The sequence below is a fragment of the Spermophilus citellus genome, assembly GCF_964194105.1.
Source record: "Spermophilus citellus genome assembly, chromosome: 8".
Taxonomy (NCBI): domain Eukaryota; kingdom Metazoa; phylum Chordata; class Mammalia; order Rodentia; family Sciuridae; genus Spermophilus; species Spermophilus citellus.
In genome coordinates, this window is record NC_138189.1 from 152,039,845 (window position 1) to 152,059,249 (window position 19,405).

Here is a 19,405-nt window from a genome sequence, read left to right on the forward strand (position 1 = left end):
TGATTCCCAGAGGATTCCTGCTTTTCTATTCTCTCACCACGTTTTTAAATGCTCTAGGATGTGTCTGAGATGCCCCCCAAAATGATATGCATCTGAGTTCTGCACTGGTGCCTATGGTCACCTAAGCAGATGCAGCAGGGCAGGGCGAATCCTACATCCAAGGATCACGTGTACAAATCTTCCTTTAAAAGTACAGAGAAGTGAGCATCAGGTCTGGGAGCCTCTGGCAACCTGGATCCCCAAAATCTTTAACTGAAAATAAATCTCAGACCTTTACAATAACCTCTGGGTCTCTAGTGCTTTCTGCAGATGGGAATTCCTGTGGCTTGTACATCGTTCAATCCAATGTGTCAAAGCACCGCACCAGCACCTTGCAGGCTCTGAAATTCTCATTGCACAGCTCAAGACCCCCTTTGCTCATGAAAAGCAAAGCGGTCTCCATTATTCACAAGTGGCATCTGCTGACATGGCACCCTGAAAGAGAGCTGAGCCCCCACGTTTTCCCAGGTGCCTGTCACGTGCTGGTCGGCCAGTGAGCGGTCCAACAGCCACACTAAGTCACCGGGAACTGCCGGGCTGCCACAGAACCAGGACCCTCAAACTCTGGAGTGCTCTGTGAGTGCTGAAGGAATCCCACCTATGGAGGAACAACAGCGAGTGTGCGATGCTGATGTGCAGTGCAGTCGAGCTTCTCCAAGTAGCTAGAGAGAAAAGTGGCAGTTCACCATGGAAAAGCAGCCCTGCGTTTCCGAGGAGCACTGCATCAAACACGCTCCGTCCCCCCACCCAGGAGCCAGGCCGGTTCCCGTGGAATGTTGAGCCACGATTCTTCTGGAAATTCCATCTATTAAAGAAGGAAGGACCTGCTGTCCTGTGAAAACACGTGGGTAAGACAAATGTCAGGCCCCAAGTTCTAGACCAGTGGTGGAACCCAAGAGTGGTGGCTGGACAATTCACTGACTATGTGAATTCTACTTGGTGGCCAAGTATCTGATGAGCAATTAAATGAAAATAACACACTAACACAAGCCTGTAGAGTTTGTTAAGTATAAAGAGGAAGGCAGAGTAATACCTGATCCTTCCTCTTAGTCCTGATGTCAGTTACCACCACCAACACTTAGCTCCTTGTCTTCCATTGACAAGTCGATGAATATTTTTGTTGAAATGATGCCTATTATATGCATTGTTCTGAGTCTTGCTTTTTTAATAATACACCTTGAAGATTTCTCCATATGCACATAAAATAGTTCTGAACATTTTCGTTCTTCATAGTGGTGTGGTATTCTACTATATAAATGTATGAAATTACTTAACTTTGGATTGATTCCAGTTTACTAAGCCAGATATGAAATTCCTTTTCTTAGGATGTGGCTTCAATGTCATGGTAGTTTCGTGAAAATCTGTTGGAAACCTTTCTCGGTTCAGCTCTGGAAATCCACAGGGTGCTTTGGTATCTACTCTCATGGTTTGAAAGTTTAATATATAAAATATCATGAGTTTGACCTTTGAAAGGAGGGGTAGCGCTAATCTGGTTGGACTTTTAGCCTCCCAAACTATGGACTAAATCAAACTCCTTTTCTCATTTAAAAAAATTAAAATTAGGGGCTGGGGCTGGGGCTTACTGGCAGAGTGTTTGCCTAGCTCACGTGAGGCACTGGGTTCGATCCTTAGCACCGCATAAAAATTAATTTCTGATACTATATATTCTTGCTACCTTCTTGTCCAATTACAGTAACCGGTGATTTCTCTGTTGTTTAGGGGCTCTTTATTTACTTGTTAGTTCTAGTGTATTCTAATGTTTTCCTTTTGGCTATTGTCTTTATTTACCTCTGACTTCTGATTTCTTAAAGACAGTTTTGCTGGTCTCTTCCTAATTTCTTATAAGTTTATTTCATTTGGTGGACAGGTATGGCTTTAGCTATATAATAGATGTTCTCATACGCTATGATTTTATAGTAGTTTTATTTTCCATATACTCTGCAATTTCAGTTCTCTTTGACCTAAAAATTGGTTGTTTCTGTTGTGTTGTTGTTAATTTCAAGTGGGTTTGGATTTTGTCATTATATTTTTATGCTAGATTTTTATTTTCAGTGTGTTGTGATCTATTACTGTCTTCTTTCTGCTTCATAGAGTTTGTTATGGTTTTATCTGGGTCCGGGTACATTTTGTCACTAAACCTGGCCAGCCCTCTCCTCTTCTATCCGTGTTGTCTTCTATCACCTCTCATTTCAGTTAAATAGTATTGCCTTTAATTTGTTTGGAGTGTGCAAGACTGATGCGTGACCCATGTTTTCAGCCCGCTGGCATAGCCCAATGTGGCCGTTCCTCTCTCTCACATAGTGATGGCAGTGACTATGAGCAGGGGACCTCTGCTGGGGCTCAGATGTGGTGTGGGCATGTCCCCCAAGGTCCACCTGCTCGCGCTTGGTCACTGTGTGGTGATGGTGACAGGAGGCAGGTTCTGCAGGAGCTGGGGCCTGTTGGTCCCTGGAGCACTGCCCCAGGAGACTACCCCCTGTATTTGGCACCTTCTCTGGGCCACCATTTCTCTTTCCTTGGCTCCCCCATGTTATGAGCCAGCAGAGGCCAAAGAGATGGGGCCACCTAATCTCAGACTTTCAGCCACCAAAACTGTGAGATAAATAAACCACTTTTCTTTATAAGGTTCCAGCCTCAGGCATCTTGTTATAGCAACAAACAAAGACAAGCTCCTATTCTTCTTTCTCTCATCTGTATATCAGTATCTGTGTACAGATCCTGTGCTCCTTCTTTTCAGATGACGACTGTCTTGGCTTGCTCAGGCTGCTGTGACAGATCACCACAGAAGGGTGCTTACACAACACCAAGTACATCCTCCAATTCTGGAAGTTAAAACCCAAGATTAAAGTTCTGGCAGTTGGGGGCTGGAGTTGTGGTTTAGTGGTAGAGTGCTCACCTAGCATGTGCAAGGCACTGTGTTCGATCCTCAGCACCACATAAAAATAAATAAATAAGATAAAGGTATTGTTCCCAACTATATCTAAAAAAAATTTTTAAAAAATTAAAAAGTTGTGGCAATTGTAGTTTCTCCATAGACCTCTCTTTCTGTTTCATAGAGGGCTTGACTTGACCTCCCACGTCTTTCCTCTGTGCACACAAGGATAAAGAAAGAGCTCTGGTTTTTCCTCGTTTTCTTATAAGAACTCTGGTCCTTTTGGGTTAGGGATCTGCCACTAGGACCTCATTTAACCTTTATTGTCTCCTATTAATGCTGCCTCCAAAACAGTCCCCTTGGGATTAGGCTTCAGTGTATGGACAGGTGGGGACACAGCCAGTCCCTAGTATGGCATCTCTGAATGGGGACAGTGCTTCCAGGACAGTTGAGATTGGCACAGGAGAAGCCAGGTAGGCAAACAGAGGCTGCAACTACCTTGAATTTAAAAATACTGTCTCAAAATATTTTCTTCCTAGTTCTGAGACCCAGATGTGCCTCAGTGACATGATCCATGCGTTCGAGTTGCTGGACCCCAGTTCTTCCTGACAGGTCTGTCGGGGTTTTTAGCCCCCTGTTCCCTCCTGGCCTGAGGGAGAGGTTGGGGGAGCATGCCCGGACCAGGACGAACCAAGAAAGGTAAAGGTCGACTGGCCGCCAGCACCCAGCCCTCCCTTGCAGGAGGACAATCAGATGCACCAGGGACAACCGTCAAAGCAGGATCTCATTTATTGAGAAAACACACACAGCTAATGTAATGTACAGGAGGCAATCAGGGTAAAGATCAGCAGGGTGGGGAGAGTTCACGTGTACACCCATCCTATAGGCAGTAATGGGAGACAGGAGCTGTCTGAGGGCAGAAGGGTTCGGAGCCTATCCTAGAGGGGGTCCGATTCTTCATCAGAACCCATGGCAATTCTGGCTAATCGCTAGGTGCTCTCTTAGCCACATGTGGCCCCAGGACTGGGAAGCGGGTAGCAGACAGCAAGTTAATTTTCCTCTTTTCTGATGCCACATGCCCCAACGTTACATCATGCCCTACAAGGTCTAGATGCAATTTAGGAGAAATCCCACCAGGGCTTTGTGAAGTGCGAGGGGCGTGGTAACCATGGTTGACTATCCTAAAAATATAATTTGCATTTTGTGTCCGCAATAGACATAAGTGTAGTAGAAATTTTATTAAAGGATATATAACACACAGCTTAAAAAACAGCAAAATAACAAAATAATTGTGTGAAATCCATGTAGTCAACTGATTATCACAGAGGCTTCTATTGAGTTTTGTTTGACTCAAACCCAACCTATGACTGTGACTGAGAAGTGTGACAGTGACATGATGTTTAGGGACCAAGATGAACAACCCTAACCTGAAGTGCTTAGAACCACAGGGATTCGGATTTCTTTTCAATTCTGGAATACCTGCATGTGCGTGATGAGCTGTCCTGGGGAGACTCCCAGGGATGGGTCTCAGGTTTAAACGTGAAATTCATTTGTGTTTCAGATGCACGTTATACAGCACAAAAAGCCTGAAGGTAAAATCTCACAATATTTTTACTAATTTTATAACGTGAAGCAAAGTTGGGTCCGTTGACACATCAGGGAGCACCGGTGTGGCATCTCAGCACCACCACGTCCCTGATGGATCTGTGTGGCAGCCGTGGGCCACGGCCAACTTCTACTCCCTTACGCAGAAGCTCTGGGCAGCAGAGAACGTGGCTGTCCATGAACACACTGTGCAGGTGACTGTGTGCAGGGCCCAGGGCTGCTCTGCTGTTGGGCAGCAGCGGCTACAGACTAGGGCAGCGCAGCCTCCGCTGCTGGGCGCTGATGGAAAGGGAGCCACGCAGGCCGCTGTCCTGGGGCGAGAAGCAGCTTAGGCTCTGGGATGGGGCGGGTCCTTGCAGAGCAGCTTCCAGGGACTTCCTCCAGAGCCGTCGGGTCTAGAAGGCTCTAGAAGGCTCTCTGGCTTCACAGGCTCACATGCTTCTCGCTGTGTCACGAAGCACGGCTCCGGCCCCTCAGTGAGCCCACCGCACTCGTCCACCCGGGCCCCCTCTCCACAGTGTTGACACTGTCATCTCCGTCTTCACTCCCATCTCGACCGCCCACTGGGAACCATTTGGGCAGCTTTACCATCTTCATCAGGAGCTGGAGCCTCGTGTTGAAAGCCTCTCATGGCACCTCTCCCAGCTCACTGAGGACTCTGGTGCAAGGAGGTGGCACGAGGCCTCCTCGTCCCTGGACATCCAGTCCTCGAGACTCACTGCCTTGATCCTCCTCGCCACGGCACACAGCGCCGGCCTGCATGCACGCCTGGCAGGCACCGCCCGTCTTCAGCCACTGAGCCCCGGGCCTCTGTCATGGTGAAGTTCTCAAACCCACCCACCCAGTGCCTCTGCTCCCGCTGCTGGCCGGCTGCTGGCCGGCTGCTGGCCGGCTGCTGGCTGAGTGGTTTTGCACGGACCCTTCATCCATCTAGAACACCCGTGCGCAGGGCTGAGTGAGTCAAGTCCCGCTTGGAGAAGGACATGGCCCAGAGGTTTTCTTGAGTATCAGCTGGAGGCCGAGCAGAGCAGTGGTCAAGGAACAACAAGACCCTCCCTTATTGGTGTCCCAGCTCCCCTGCAGGAGCAGCGACTGCTAGCACAAAACATAACCAACCAGAAAAGTTGTGTCTGGTGAGCGAGGCTCTTGTCGGCAGACAGTGGGCTGGTATCAAAACAGTGGGGACGTGAGCTTCTGCTCATGACACCCTGCTCGGCTAGGTGTGCCTGCGGCATCAGCATGTCCAGCTCGGGCACTCTGTCCATGGCAACTCCCGTGGGGGCCCTCGCTAGCCAAGCCAGTGCCTTTGTGAGGCAAAGCACCAAAAAGGGGGGTTTCCCCAGCATTCTGGATGTTTTCGGGCATCAGATTTTCACAGGCAATGACCTTGGCCAACTCGTCAATGAACACACTGCTTTGTCAGCAGCAGATACTTGATCACATCTTTAAAAATTCAGTGCCATGTCTTCAACTTCTGCAACCAGTTTGCTCAGCATCCACAGTTCCCCTGGCTTTCAGCTCCTGTGGTGGACCTCTGCCTGGTTCCCGATCAGCATACCATCGAGTGGCATGTGCCCGCGGGAGCTCTGACCCGTCCACTTTTCCAGTTCTCAGTCATGATGTCCATCATTAGTTTTGCGCAGCTATCTCTTGCTAACTTCTACCCCCACTTTCAGCGCAGACCCCTAAGAGTTTATTATCTGTGTCTTCAGGTGGCTTGTGGAGGTCATTCCCATGCCACAGTCTTCTAAAAGCTGTTCCTCACTTAACTTTGCTGCCCAGATTCTCCAAGTGCTGGAGTTAAACACAAATGTCCCCTTGTGTGCTCGTCATTATCACCTCTAGGGACATCTCCCGGCTTTTTAAATAGTTTCAGTAATGTCTCCACGTCACCAAGCAGAGAAAAAGCAAGACACAGAATGACCATGCACACAAGTCCCAGCCCCCCAGGGGCATCGTGGGGACCCCCACTAGCAGGTCTGGCCTGCACGTGTTTGTGTGGGGGACATGAATGTGTGGAAAGGACACCTCACAGCTGAAGGGGGTGGGGAGGGTGGTGCCCCTGGGGATGAGAGTCAACTGTGTGGTGTCCTCACATTTCAGCCCTTACCCACACGAGAGGTCAGGCGGGGAGATGTCAGCACTCGAAGTCTCAGATTTGGAGCATTTTGGAGTTTGGATCTCAGATTCAGGATGCTCAACTGTGTCCGTTCGTGTTAGTAAGTAAAATGAAGATGAAGCAACAAGTCTGTGGACCCCGCCGCTCACGCCTGTTGATCAACTGAGCAGCTTCTCTGCTGGTTCAGGTGGTGGTTGGGATGCTAGAAAGTGCTTCTTCAAAGAAATACGACTGGACAGCAAACACATGAAAAAATGTTCAGGACCTCTCGAGGTTAGAGAGACGCAAACTAAAACTACCCTGAGATTTCATCTCACTCCAGTCAGAATGGCAATGATCAAGAATGCAAGAAACAATAAGTGTTAGCAAAGATGTGGGGGGAAAGACTCATCATACATGCTGGTGGGACTGCAAATTGGGGCAAACACTCTGGAGAGCAGTATGGAGGTAGGTTACTCAGAAAACTTGAAATGGAACCACCATTTGACCCAGTTATCCCACTCCTAGGCATATACCCAAAGGACTTAAAAGCAGCATACTACAGTGACACAGCCACATCAATGTTCATAGGAGCTCAATTCACAATAACTAAGCAATGGAACCAACCTAGCTACGTTCCCTTCAACAGATGAATTAATAAATAAAATGTGGTAAACATACACAATGGAATATTATTTAGCCATAAAGAAGAATAAAATTATGGCATTTGCCCATAAATGGGTGAAACTGAAGAATATCATGCTAAGTAAAATAAGCCAATCCCCCCCCAAAAAAAGAACAAAGGCTGAATGTTCTCACTGATATGCAGAAGCTAACACACAATAAAGGGGAGGGGGTATAGAAGCTCACTGGATAAGACAAAGGGGAATGAAAGGAAGGGAGAGGAGATAGGAATGGGAAAGACAGTGGAATGCATCAGACAGAACTTCACTGTGTTCATTATGAACATGTGACCAGTGTACCTCCACATTATGCACAACCACAAGAATGGGAAGTTACACTCCATGTATGTATGAAATGTCAGAATACATTCTACTGTCATGATAATCAAAAAGAACAAATAAAACATTTCCAAAAAAAAAGAAAAATACTTTTTCATTTTGTGTGTGTGTATGTATGTGTGTGTGTGCCACAGACAAAATGCTGTTTATTTTACTCTGAGTTATGAACATTTTCTCCACCACCTGAAGTCTAGGTAATAAACAAAGCAATCGCGTGTGTTTTGATTTGTAGTATTTGCTGATTCCATGGTGTAACCACTGTCCTCATAGATGGTTCCAAGCCACCAATATGGTACAAGCTGACCGCGCCAGATGCATGAGGTCAGCGTGAAGACCTGAGAGCACTGAGTCTCAACTGAGGACTGACTGCTTCTGAGTACTTATGGCCTTTGCGTTTAGTATGCAAACGTAATTTTTAATAAAGTGTAATTTTTAATAAAGCTGCGTTACCACAATGTGCAGGTCGGCCCTGGGAGCGGGGAGTGCCGGGGGTGGTGTGTGAGCCCCCAGCTGCTGGAGGCTCCCGCAGGCTGTCCACCTCTGTCTTCTCCCCTCCTGGCATCCGCACACGCGGGGTAAAGCAGCTCAGCCCCAGCGACTCTGGGGGTACCCCGAGCATGCTCAGCAGCGGAACCAGAGACCCCCTCCAGCGCTCCAGCACTGCAGCGAGGGAGCCCCGGGAGGCCCCCAGGGACGGGTCTGCCACCTGAGTGAGCAGCACCCTGCCCGCCTGCGGCTCCCCTCGCCCCTGAACGGCTCAGTGCCTGTGCTCATCCTCATGACCAGCAGGGGCTGGTCGTCTCACTAGCCGCCGTCTTCCTGGCCTGCTCCGGCCCTTGCTGCTAGTTTATCCTTTCAAGGAATAACCTGGGCTACCCGCGCGTTTCCTCTGCCACCTGCAGAGGTCTTTAAACATCATTCAGTGCAGAGCCAAGTGACTTGTCCCAGGGGGCACAATCAAGGCACAATTTAAAACAGGTCCTGGGAGAAAATGCAGTGTGACTGTGGACGCCAAAACCAACGTCCTCCACAAGACCAGGGCTGGGGTGCAGAGAAAGACACCCTCCCCGCAGGGACGCAGGCGGCCTCCTGCAGAGGGACCAGGTGCCCTGTCTGCGGCCCAGCGCATCACACAGGGCATCCAGTGGTGACAAGGGTGGACCCTGCGAGCAGTGTCCCGGAGTGCACTGGAGACGGCTCAAGTCATTCCACAGAGGCAGATCCTGTGCTGTCTGTTCTGATGGTGGAACACTTTCAAGTCAGGAAGGAAAAAAAAAAAAAAACAGTTGTACATCCTTCCCACAACGTCTCACATCTGCTGAGAGGAAACGTGGAACAGAGCAAAGCAGAGCCAGGTGACGAGCGCGCTCTGGACGAGAGAGCCTCGTATTTAACATGGAAACAGTTGAACAATGGCCGCTTCCACGTGTATTTCTTCAAAATTCCCTTCCCTGGGAGGGGAAGAAAGACTGTGGCCTAGAGCAAGATAGCAGGAGAGAAGAGTCTGTCTCTGGGGAGGATGAGAAAGGGGACAGCACAGGACACCAGGCTTCGGGGCAGCTCTTATCAGGGCCGGGCTCCCTTCCCGCGGGAAGCCGTGGGGGGGCCTTGGTGGCCTTGTCGGCCAGGAACAGTGGCCCCTGGAATAACAGTGACCCGGGCTTCACTGAGACCTTCCAGCAAGCGATGCCTTCCCCCAAGTGACGTGCTCTGGAAATGCCCCCAGGCGAGAGGCACGAGGAATGGCGAGGGCCTGGAATTTTCCGAACAGGAGAAGTAAAGAATGCAGTCTTTGTGGAGGAGAAGTGAGATCACTTTGAAAAATGAATGTCTAGAAACCCGGCTCTTGCGCAAGTGGCACGTCCTTTTGGAGACTCAGAAAAAAAAATGCCTCCTGGAGATTAATCTGACATCTGTTTCCAGAGGCCCCATTCAGAAGTTGACGCTTTTGTACAAAGGACACCCCGGCTGCCGGTGGCTGCAGGCGGCCCTGCCACAGACTCTCTAGCAACCCATAAATCTGTGGGAACTACTCCCCGCACAGTGCAGCCACCCTGCCCGGACACAGCAGCCCCTCCTCACCCCAAAACGTGGAAGCTGAGAGCCCAGGGAGAAAATGACCGCGACGTCCAGTGTGGGAGAAAGGAGCCTGACAGGTAAAACAAGAGGCAAGCGCGGCCGGGCCTGCCAGCCCTCGCACACTCAGGCTTCTCCCGGCAGAAAGGCCCACTGTTCCCCAATCAATTGTCTCCTGTTCCCAGGCGATTGCACGGGCGATGCTCCCCACGGCCTCCGGAAAGTCCTGCCGACCCTGGGCTCTGATCCGGAGCTCCTTCCCCTTTCTCTGTGAGACTGGAGGATGTAGTATGTATCCCTGCTGTCAACTTGCCAGGCTCACTGGGGTGAGTCAAAGGGACCTGGCATTGCATCACAGGGATCAGAGCTGCTAATAAATACAGCAGGCCCCGGCCATTGTTGATTAATTCTGACTGAAATCTAAACACCAAACAGCAAACACTCTTCAACTGCTCTGGTACCCATTAGTTTGATGTGTTTATTAGACAGGTCTGTGTTCTTTCAAGTTTATTAACAACAGATTAAAAAACTGCAAACAAACCTAGGTTTCTTTTTATGGTTTAAGAGTGTGGGTACCATTTGCTAATGTTTTTAGGGTTTGCCAGTATATCCAAACAAGGCTGAAAAAATACCATCATGTCAAATTAAGATCCGGGTACAAAGTATGAACAGTTATTGTTTATGTGCAGCTTCTCGTATTCAAACAAATAATCAAGGTTTCTATTTACTTTTATAACTTCTAGAATTGTCATGCTTTTAAAATCTATTTTGAACAGGGATTTGAGCAGTATTGTAGTAGGAGATGTAAAAGTTTTACAAGTCATGACTCAAAGATTCATTCAAAGATTATAGAGGTTAATAAGATATATTTAATTACAGTTACATGTAGATCAGTCCTGAATTGAGCCAACTAGTACATGTCCCTGCAATATGCTATATGTTATTTATTACTAGTGTTTGAAAATTAAAAAAAAAAAAGACAAGAAAATGCTCAGCACGCAGATAATCAACAGTGCCCCAATAGCGAGGACCTAAGCGATCCCATACCAAGAGTGCAAGTTTTCAAACCTTCTGGAACTATTGTTGAAGTCGAAATATCCCTTCACAATGTACCTTTATCAATCTGCTGGCAGCCATGAGCTACTCCAACTCATTCAGTGGAAACAAAGGAACAAGGTTCTATAAATAAACCATATTTGTAGACCCAGGAAAATTAACATAAAAATATTAACCTTAATGCAAGGTATTTAAAGACTATACATTGATTTTGCTGATTTAAAGACCATTATATAAGTTTTACAACTATATAAAATTTCAATGCCTGGTGATTTTACATGCTTTTTAAAGACTGTGTGAAGGAGAATAATTCTCATGTTTGGGCTAAACAGAAAATTCTCGCCAAATCCAAATCCTCGGAGATCCAGAAGGTCTTCTGAGGCAACATCTTGATTTGAGAAGCCTTCTGTGGGTGCATCTGCTTTTGCAATCTCAAAATGTTCAGCCCAAATCTGTCACTTCAATATCTGGATTTTCCCCAGAGATCCCCGACCACCAGAGCTCAGTTCAGCGACTCCAAAATCAAATCACTCCCTCCTCTAATCCTAAATCATGTCCTCTTAATTTTTACAGCATGTAAACTAAGTTTTTATTCTGTTCCCCCGACCCCGCCCAGGAAAGCATAAAACCCCTGATAGCAAAAATCAGAAGACAAGGCTCGCACATTATAAATTTGATTGGTTCATTCCAACCCAAAGTCACTTTTAAGGTGGTGGCATCAGAGGGCATAATTGTGATTGTGTGAGCCAAGAATAGCATGCTTGAATTTCTGACATCTGTAAGCAAATCCTTTTTACCAAAAGAAAGCATTATAAGTATTTCAAAAACCATATGGTGTGAAAAATACACCACTGTACCTACGATGGTAAAGGTCGGGCAGCTCATCGAAATAAAAATGATTCACTGCCATGTTGCTCCTAGCACAAGTCCCCCTGAAGGATCCATCTGTTGATATTTGACGGAGGAAAGGAAGGGACAGAAAAGAAGGAGGGAGAGGTCAGGGGGAGGAGCAGGGGTGGCCGAGCTTATCACAGTAAATAAATCAAATGATATTTTCAATCCTGGGTAGTGAAGAAAACTGAAAGAGTACAAGCATAAATGACTCTGACTACCAACAAGTAATGGCTACCCTAGCAATTAGAAAGTTGGCCCTTTATACAATTAAATCTTGTCAGTTTTTTTTTAGTAGATTTGTATAATTAGCATCTTGCTATTTTTTTTAAGGTAAAGGGAGAAAATGGGGGAATTTTATGAGAAAATCATCTATTTTATGTTGATTTTTACTGAAACAAAATCATTCAATGAGAAAACGACACAGTGCTTTGGTGGGACTCTGGGCCTCAGCAGTAACGTGCCCCTATGCACAATTTCCATGTTTTTGCCCTACGGTGCCCGGTGGTACCCTAACTGTCCAGCCACGTAGCTGGGCCCCCTTTTGTCCTCGGCACAGTCTCCCGGCTCTATCCCCTATGAACCTAGACCCGCCCTCCAAGTCCACTGGTCTTCAGACCAGGCCCATACAGACATTAACAGCCGAGGGCAGAGGACCTGGATTCAGAAGGAAACGCAGCTGGAAGAAGGAGCAATGACCTGAATCCAAACACCTCCACATGGTGGGCCCAAGGGCAAGAAAGGGTGACTCGGTGTTTTCTGGGTTGAAAACAAAATAATTTCTAGTGTTTGTTGAACTGGCAAGTATGCTGAGCACCTCGCCATCTCTCCCTGCTGCTGTGACTGCTGTGCCCCTCTGGGCTGGCTCTTTCCTGGTCCCCTGGGCTGGCTCTCTCCTGGTCCCCTGGGCTGGCTCTCTCCTGGTCCCCTGGGCTGGCTCTCGCCTGGTCCCCTGGGCTGGCTCTCGCCCACCACTTTGTAGTTCTGCTTGTCGTTTAGCCTATTTTGCTCTTTTGGTGCTTTAGTCTTTTTGGTCCAGGGCGGAGGACTGATCACTGCTGTTTATTTTTCATGTCCCACTATATTAAAAAGGAATGGAGGGAGGCAGAGAAGACAGATGGATGGACAAAACAAGGACTTGTCTTCACAGTCCAACGTCCAGACTTAGCACATAGCCATGCTCAATGACTATTAGTTAAACTTTTAGAGAATGAAGTTCAAGTACAAATTTCATTTTCAGCGCTGCTAGGAGATGGCCAAAACCCACCATAAGATATATGAAAGAGTTTCCAAACACAGAGGAGGTGGGCCAGGGCAGCTGAGGGGCCATGAGGAGGTGTCTGGGGGCTGCCGGAGGGCAGCAGAGCCACCCAGCCGCTGGGAGGTGAGGGCGCTCGGCAGAGGTCGGAGGAAAACTCCCATCTGGTGTCAGGATCTCCCATGCCTGGTTTGGTTCCAAGATGCTGAAGAAATGGGCAGCGACGAGAAGCCACAGCAATGGTCATATTTGCAGAGACAAGGAAGCAGGAGGAAGCTGGGCACTGTGAGGGGCACACCCAAGAAGGAGCCCCACAGCTGCCAGAGTCCCACGCCAAAGCCACAGCTGAAATAAAAATCAGTGATCCTGAAGCCCACCTATCCCCCGAGTGTTCCTTCTAGAAGTGACTGGAAAACCGAGAAAAACTCATTTCTTGCAAAAATATTTTATCGGAAGGAAGGAAGGAAGGAAGGAAGGAAGGAGGGAAGGAGGGAAGGAAAGGAAGGAAGGAAGGAAGGAAGGAAGGAAGGAAGGAAGGAAGGAAGGAAGGAAGGAAGGAAGGAGGAAGGAAGGAAGGAAGGAAGGAAGGAAGGAGGGAGGGAGGGAAGGAAGGAGGGAAGGAAGGAAGGAGGGAAGGAAGGAAGGAAGGAGGGAGGGAAGGAAGGAAGGAAGGAAGGAGGAAGGAAGGAAGGAGGGAGGGAGGGAGGGAGGGAAGGAAGGAAGGAAGGGAAGGAGGAAGGAAGGAAGGAAGGAAGGAAGGAAGGGAAGGAGGAAGGAAGGAAGGAAGGAAGGAAGGAAGGAAGGAGGGAGGGAGGGAAGGAAGGAAGGAAGGGAAGGAGGAAGGAAGGAAGGAAGGAAGGAAGGGAAGGAGGAAGGAAGGAAGGAAGGAAGGAAGGAAGGGAGGGAGGGAGGGAAGGAAGGAAGGAAGGAAGGAAGGAAGGAGGGAAGGAAGGAAGGAAGGAAGGAAGGAAGGAAGGAGGGAAGGAGGGAGGGAAGGAAGGAGGGAAGGAAGGAAGGAAGGAGGGAGGGAGGGAAGGAGGGAAGGAAGGAAGGAAGGAAGGAGGGAGGGAAGGAAGGAAGGAAGGAAGGAAGGAGGGAAGGAAGGAAGGAAGGAAGGAAGGAGGGAAGGAGGGAAGGAGGGAAGGAAGGAAGGAGGGAAGGAGGGAAGGAAGGAAGGAAGGAAGGAAGGAAGGAGGGAAGGAAGGAAGGAGGGAAGGAAGGAAGGAAGGAGGGAGGGAGGGAAGGAGGGAAGGAGGGAAGGAAGGAGGGAAGGAGGGAAGGAGGGAAGGAAGGAGGGAAGGAAGGAAGGAAGGAGGGAAGGAGGGAGGGAAGGAAGGAAGGAGGGAAGGAAGGAAGGAAGGAGGGAAGGAGGGAAGGAAGGAAGGAAGGAAGGAAGGAAGGAAGGAAGGAAGGAAGGAAGGAGGGAAGGAAGGCAGGAAGGAAGGAAGGAAGGAAGAAAGGAGGGAAGGAAGGAAGGAAGGAAGGAGGGAAGGAAGGAAGGCAGGAAGGAAGGAAGGAAGGAAGAAAGGAGGGAAGGAAGGAAGGAAGGAAGGAAGGAGGGAGGGAGGGAAGGAGGGAGGGAGGGAAGGAAGGAAGGAAGGAAGGAAGGAAGGAAGGAAGGAAGGAAGGAAGGAAGAAAGGAGGGAAGGAAGGAGGGAAGGAAGGAAGGAAGGAAGGAGGGAAGGAAGGAAGGAAGGAAGGAAGGAGGGAAGGAAGGAGGGAAGGAAGGAGGGAAGGAAGGAAGGAAGGAGGGAAGGAAGGAGTAAGGAAGGAAGGAAGGAAAGAAGGAAGGAAGGAAGGAAGGAGGGAAGGAAGGAAGGAGGGAAGGAAGGAAGGAGGGAAGGAAGGAAGGAAGGAAGGAAGGAAGGAAGGAAGGAAGGAAGGAAGGATGGATCATCTAGAAGGCAGCAAAACTCTAAGTGACTTATATGACAAAAACGCAGCCAGGCACATCTGCAAGAGCCGCCTGCGTCAGGGGCTCCAGGACCTCTGTGGACCTTCGTCCCTGTCCCAGCATCTAGCAGGAGGATGTGGATGGTTTGACAACACACACCTAACCACACACCTGGTTCCAGGCTACCACAGTCCTGCTTTAGGTGACTTCAGCCACTACCTGCTGTGTTCCACAAGCATCTTGTTGCCCGTGGCAACAGGCTATAACTGACTCGGATCTAGCCGGGACACCAGCAGCGTCCCTGTGGCAGGCTTTTTGTCATCACAAGACTTCTAGGATTATACCTTGTATCTTCAAGGCTTCGGCTCAAGAAGCAGAAGGCATTCTGAACATGTGCTGGGTTGGGTTACCCTCCATCATGCATGTTGGGATTTACTTGTCCTTGTCATGGAGCTCAGAGGTGGGACTGCAGGAGTGGCTAGGTCTTGGGGCCTCTGCTACCCTGGGTGGATCAGTGCCATGGCCGTGGGAGCCAGAGGGTGACAGAAAGGAGGAGGCCCTCAGTTTTCTCTGCTCCTGTGTGCTGGCTTGCTTCCTCCACGTCATGACAGCAAGAAGGTCCTGGTCAGATGCCAGAGCCATGCTCTCAGACTTCCAGCCTCCACCACCCTGACCCCCCAAAACTTTTCTCTATAAATACCTAGTCTGCAGTATTATGTTTCAGCAACAGAAACTGGACGAAAACACTGTGAAAGCAGTAAAATACTTGATCCAGGAAATAAGATGCTTTCAAAATCACTGGAAATAGAGAAGAGCAGGAGTTAGGAGTTTGCCCTGGAAACACGGAATTAAAAACATATCGCAGTGCGTCCTTTGGGAATCCGGAAGCCTCAACAGCTGCCGCTCAGCACTCAGGAAACAGTGACCCACAGCTGAAGCTCTAGGAGCAGCTGCACAGCCTCCAAAAGGTGTATTCTTAGCATTTGTATCAGCCACCCAATTCTGTTGTCTGTCCCAGATTATGCCATTAAAATGTGTCTGAGATGCAACAATGGCCAGCCAGGATGATAGATTCCGCCATACACCTACTAACGCTCTGTTTAGGATCCCGGAAATATGAGGCCATTATTAGAACTGGAAGAAGATGGAACAGGAGTGTGCATCCATGAGCTAACAGCACATTCATCTCAGATGCATTAAATATCTTTACTAATGAGAACATTACACTGATTCTTACACTTATAACGAGCAAGCACTTTCTAGGGTCCTAGATACACAGCTCAGGACACTGACACAGAACTGTGGAAGAAACTATTTTAGCCATCATCTTGTCCAACCTTAAACATGTGTTACCAAAATAAACCCGAGGCCCTGTACACTGCCTCATACAGTATGCTCTAGGAGAAAACACTCCAGACATCAAAATGTTTACATGCTTTACTTCTTTATTCAGTCCTTTAAAGAAATACCTAAAGAAAAACCGAATTATTTCTACACACACACACACACAATAATCCTCCAAAAATATGACTAGGGATGGAGCTCAGGGGAAGAGTGCTTGTCTGGTGTGCACAAAGCCCTAGTTTTAATCTCTGGTACTGAAACAAAGAAAAAAAAAGAAATTGACTGTGAAAAAAATATAAAAAAAAAACTTGTCCTGCTGACTGTGCTTCTCACTGTTCCACACGTCCTTTGCAATTGCTCCCCTAAGCTCTTACTACTGACAACCGTCAAGAGCAGATGCCCACAGCTTCCCTGCCCTTCCCGCCTACTAACTAGATCTGCTTACCCTATTTTTATTATATTAGTTTTTCTCTCTACTTTTCCTAAAACTCAGAAATTATAGATGCTGATATAACCAAAAAAAAAAAAACACAGCTAGAAAACTTGGGAAGATAACTTGATGCATAGAGATATATATTCTATGTTACTCGGGCAGTTGAACAGGATCTGACTGTGTTTTGAGCTTTGTATGTACCAGCCAATAGGTGCCAACTGCTGCCTCTCAGAACAGTTGTGTGCCCCAAATGCAAAGCTGATTAGAAGCAATCTTTGCATTTGAACTAAATTGACCAGTAAGTGGCCCTGTTACTAACCATAGCCAAATTAGGATACCAGACAAGAAGTCATCTCTCCTTGATTTGGTCCAAGAAAAACGGAATAATACCAAATGACACAATTCCTAGTCAGGGCAAGAATTCTCACCCAAGAGCCACATGTAAATCTCCACATGAGTTTCTTTCTTTGCTATAAAATAAAAAGGTAAAAATTTGTGACAATCCTTAGAAAAATATTTTTCTTAAAAGCCAATTCATTTTATCTTATTATTAAGAGGCTGTAGACAAGTAAACCAGTTTCAATGAATTCAACACTAGAATTCACTAAAATCCAGTTTCTTACTCAAACAAGCAGCATCAAAATGTGATTCATCCATTATAGAAACAGTAGGAAAATGCAGAACAATGAACAGATTCTGACCCAAGTGAGGAAGAAATTTATTAATGTAGAAGAAAGGAAACAGAATCTAATCCTCCAGAGAAACATTTGCATCTCTGATCCCTGTTACTAGGAGGAATAGAAATTTTTTGAAGAGATTTAAAATATTGGCCAATATTTTATTTTGTGCGTATAAAATATCTTGGTGTTCATAACAGTGACCTTGGGGTTGTCAGCCATGTGACCGGCTTCCAGATTCACTAGTGAATACTTCTGAACTAGAGGCTGCCTCACTTAGGTCCCTCGGCCAGCCAGCAATGCCATCATCCATTGCTTAGGGGAAGCATAAGGCGTGACAGACTCTCCAGGCCACAGAAGTTAGGCAGAGAACAAAACAAGCCGCCCGCTCTCCCGTGGACCCTACATGCCACCTTAGGGAAGAGAGGTGCACATGAATTAAAGGGCAATAACCAAGATGGTCCTCAAGGAGGCAGATGAGTAGGGGGCTGTGGAGCCCTCATTTGAGGACTTAGGCAAAGGCTAAATAAAAAGTGCATCTGGGCCGAGGAACTGCGTGCCAGAGCCTCCCGGCCTGAGGAGGCTGCTTTCTGAGAGCTGCAGGAGGCACGAGCTGCTGGGGAGGCCGCCTCTGTGGTGTGAGGGGGCAGCTGGGGCCAGGCATGCACCTTGTTACTTACAGTTACTTATTTATAATTTGTTATTATTTCGTTTATTATTTTATCAGAATGTCTGAAGAACAGGAAAATAGTTTAATACATTGTGGAAAATGTACACAGTTACTAACAAGAATAACAATGTTAATGAGTATTGTAGAGATACATGCACTATGTATTTTTTAAAGGAAAGCAAATTGCAGGTTAAAGTGCACAGAAGAAAACAATTTTTGCTTTTAAAAATCCCTTTTCCTGTAACATAGAAAGAGTTATATTATTCAATAGCAAAAGTACATTCTCAGGGCTGGGGATATAGCTCAGTGGTAGAGCACCTCCTTAACCTATGCAGGGCCCTGGGTTTGATCCCCAACACCACCACACACACACATACACACACACAAAAAAAAAGATTGACAAGTTTGGAGAGTTCTTAATTAACTGATAAAAACTTAGAATGCTCCAACGTATAAAAGTATTAGCAGGAAACTCACAAAAGAATATCACAATTGAGAAAAAAAAAATGTTTTTAAGACAAATGTGTGATGTTCGATAACACTACGTCAGCCATACTCTAAAGGATCAGAATACTGATGTGGGACTGTTCTGATAGGATGAGGGTGAAGAAGTCAGAGGTCTGAACTCTAGTGATACTGAACGGCTGTCCCCAGGACGAGGAGGGCAGGGGAGGGGAGCCCACAGGAGCCCACGCTGGCCTTCCAGGAGTGATCCTAGAGCACTAGCGACATCCATGCCCAGGAGAATAAATTCAGATGCTTTCAGGAGAAAGAGAACACTGGTTTAGGCCTAGAACAATTTCTACCAGTAACTTTATAAGTGCAATGTCCACACAAGGAGAAAGATATCCCAAAGAACACCCCTAGAAAAACAGCAGAGAGTCAACCCACAGGAACTTCTGACATCAGAAATGTCAGACACAGACTTTAAAATAACCATGTCTTCTTCTCCCTAGCACATCGAGGGCAGAATCAAAAACTGGAAATTTTGTAAAAAAGTCAAATGCAAATTATAGAACTGAAAATCAAGAGAACCCAGGTTTAAGTTGAATGGGTAGGTTTTAATAATATCAAGGTAGAAAAAAAAAGTGAAGAAAGAATCTAGAAGATGGCTCAGAAACATCAACACACACAGGGACAGAGGAGGAAAATTTCAGAGGAGGGGGTCGTAGAGGACACTGTGGGAGGCCTAGAGGGACACTGACCTCCCGGGAGACACGGGAACATGGAGGCAGGGGCAGTGCTGAAGGGAACAGGGGGCAACTTCCCACGTTACTCAGAAAACAGCTGAGATGCTGACTCCCAGGCTCCTAAACCAAGGTGGGTAGTGCCACCCTTGCACCCACCGGGCAGCAGGAGAACGCCCAGGGAGCAGGCAGGACAGACTGAGAGCAGCTAGGAGGAAGGCAGAGTTCTCCACAGAAACCAGGGAGAGGCGGAAACTCCCGAAGACAAGACCAGCCCGGGATT

At 47.5% G+C, this 19,405-nt stretch overlaps 1 long non-coding RNA gene across 1 annotated transcript; it reads left to right on the plus strand.

Moving 5' to 3' along the window:
- The first annotated feature begins 266 nt into the window (after positions 1-266).
- LOC308654861 lies at positions 267-5,227 on the plus strand. Its single transcript, XR_014023328.1, has 3 exons — positions 267-887; positions 3,451-3,610; positions 4,473-5,227. It is a non-coding gene; the product is annotated as an uncharacterized lncRNA (long non-coding RNA).
- Positions 5,228-19,405: the final 14,178 nt, after the last annotated feature.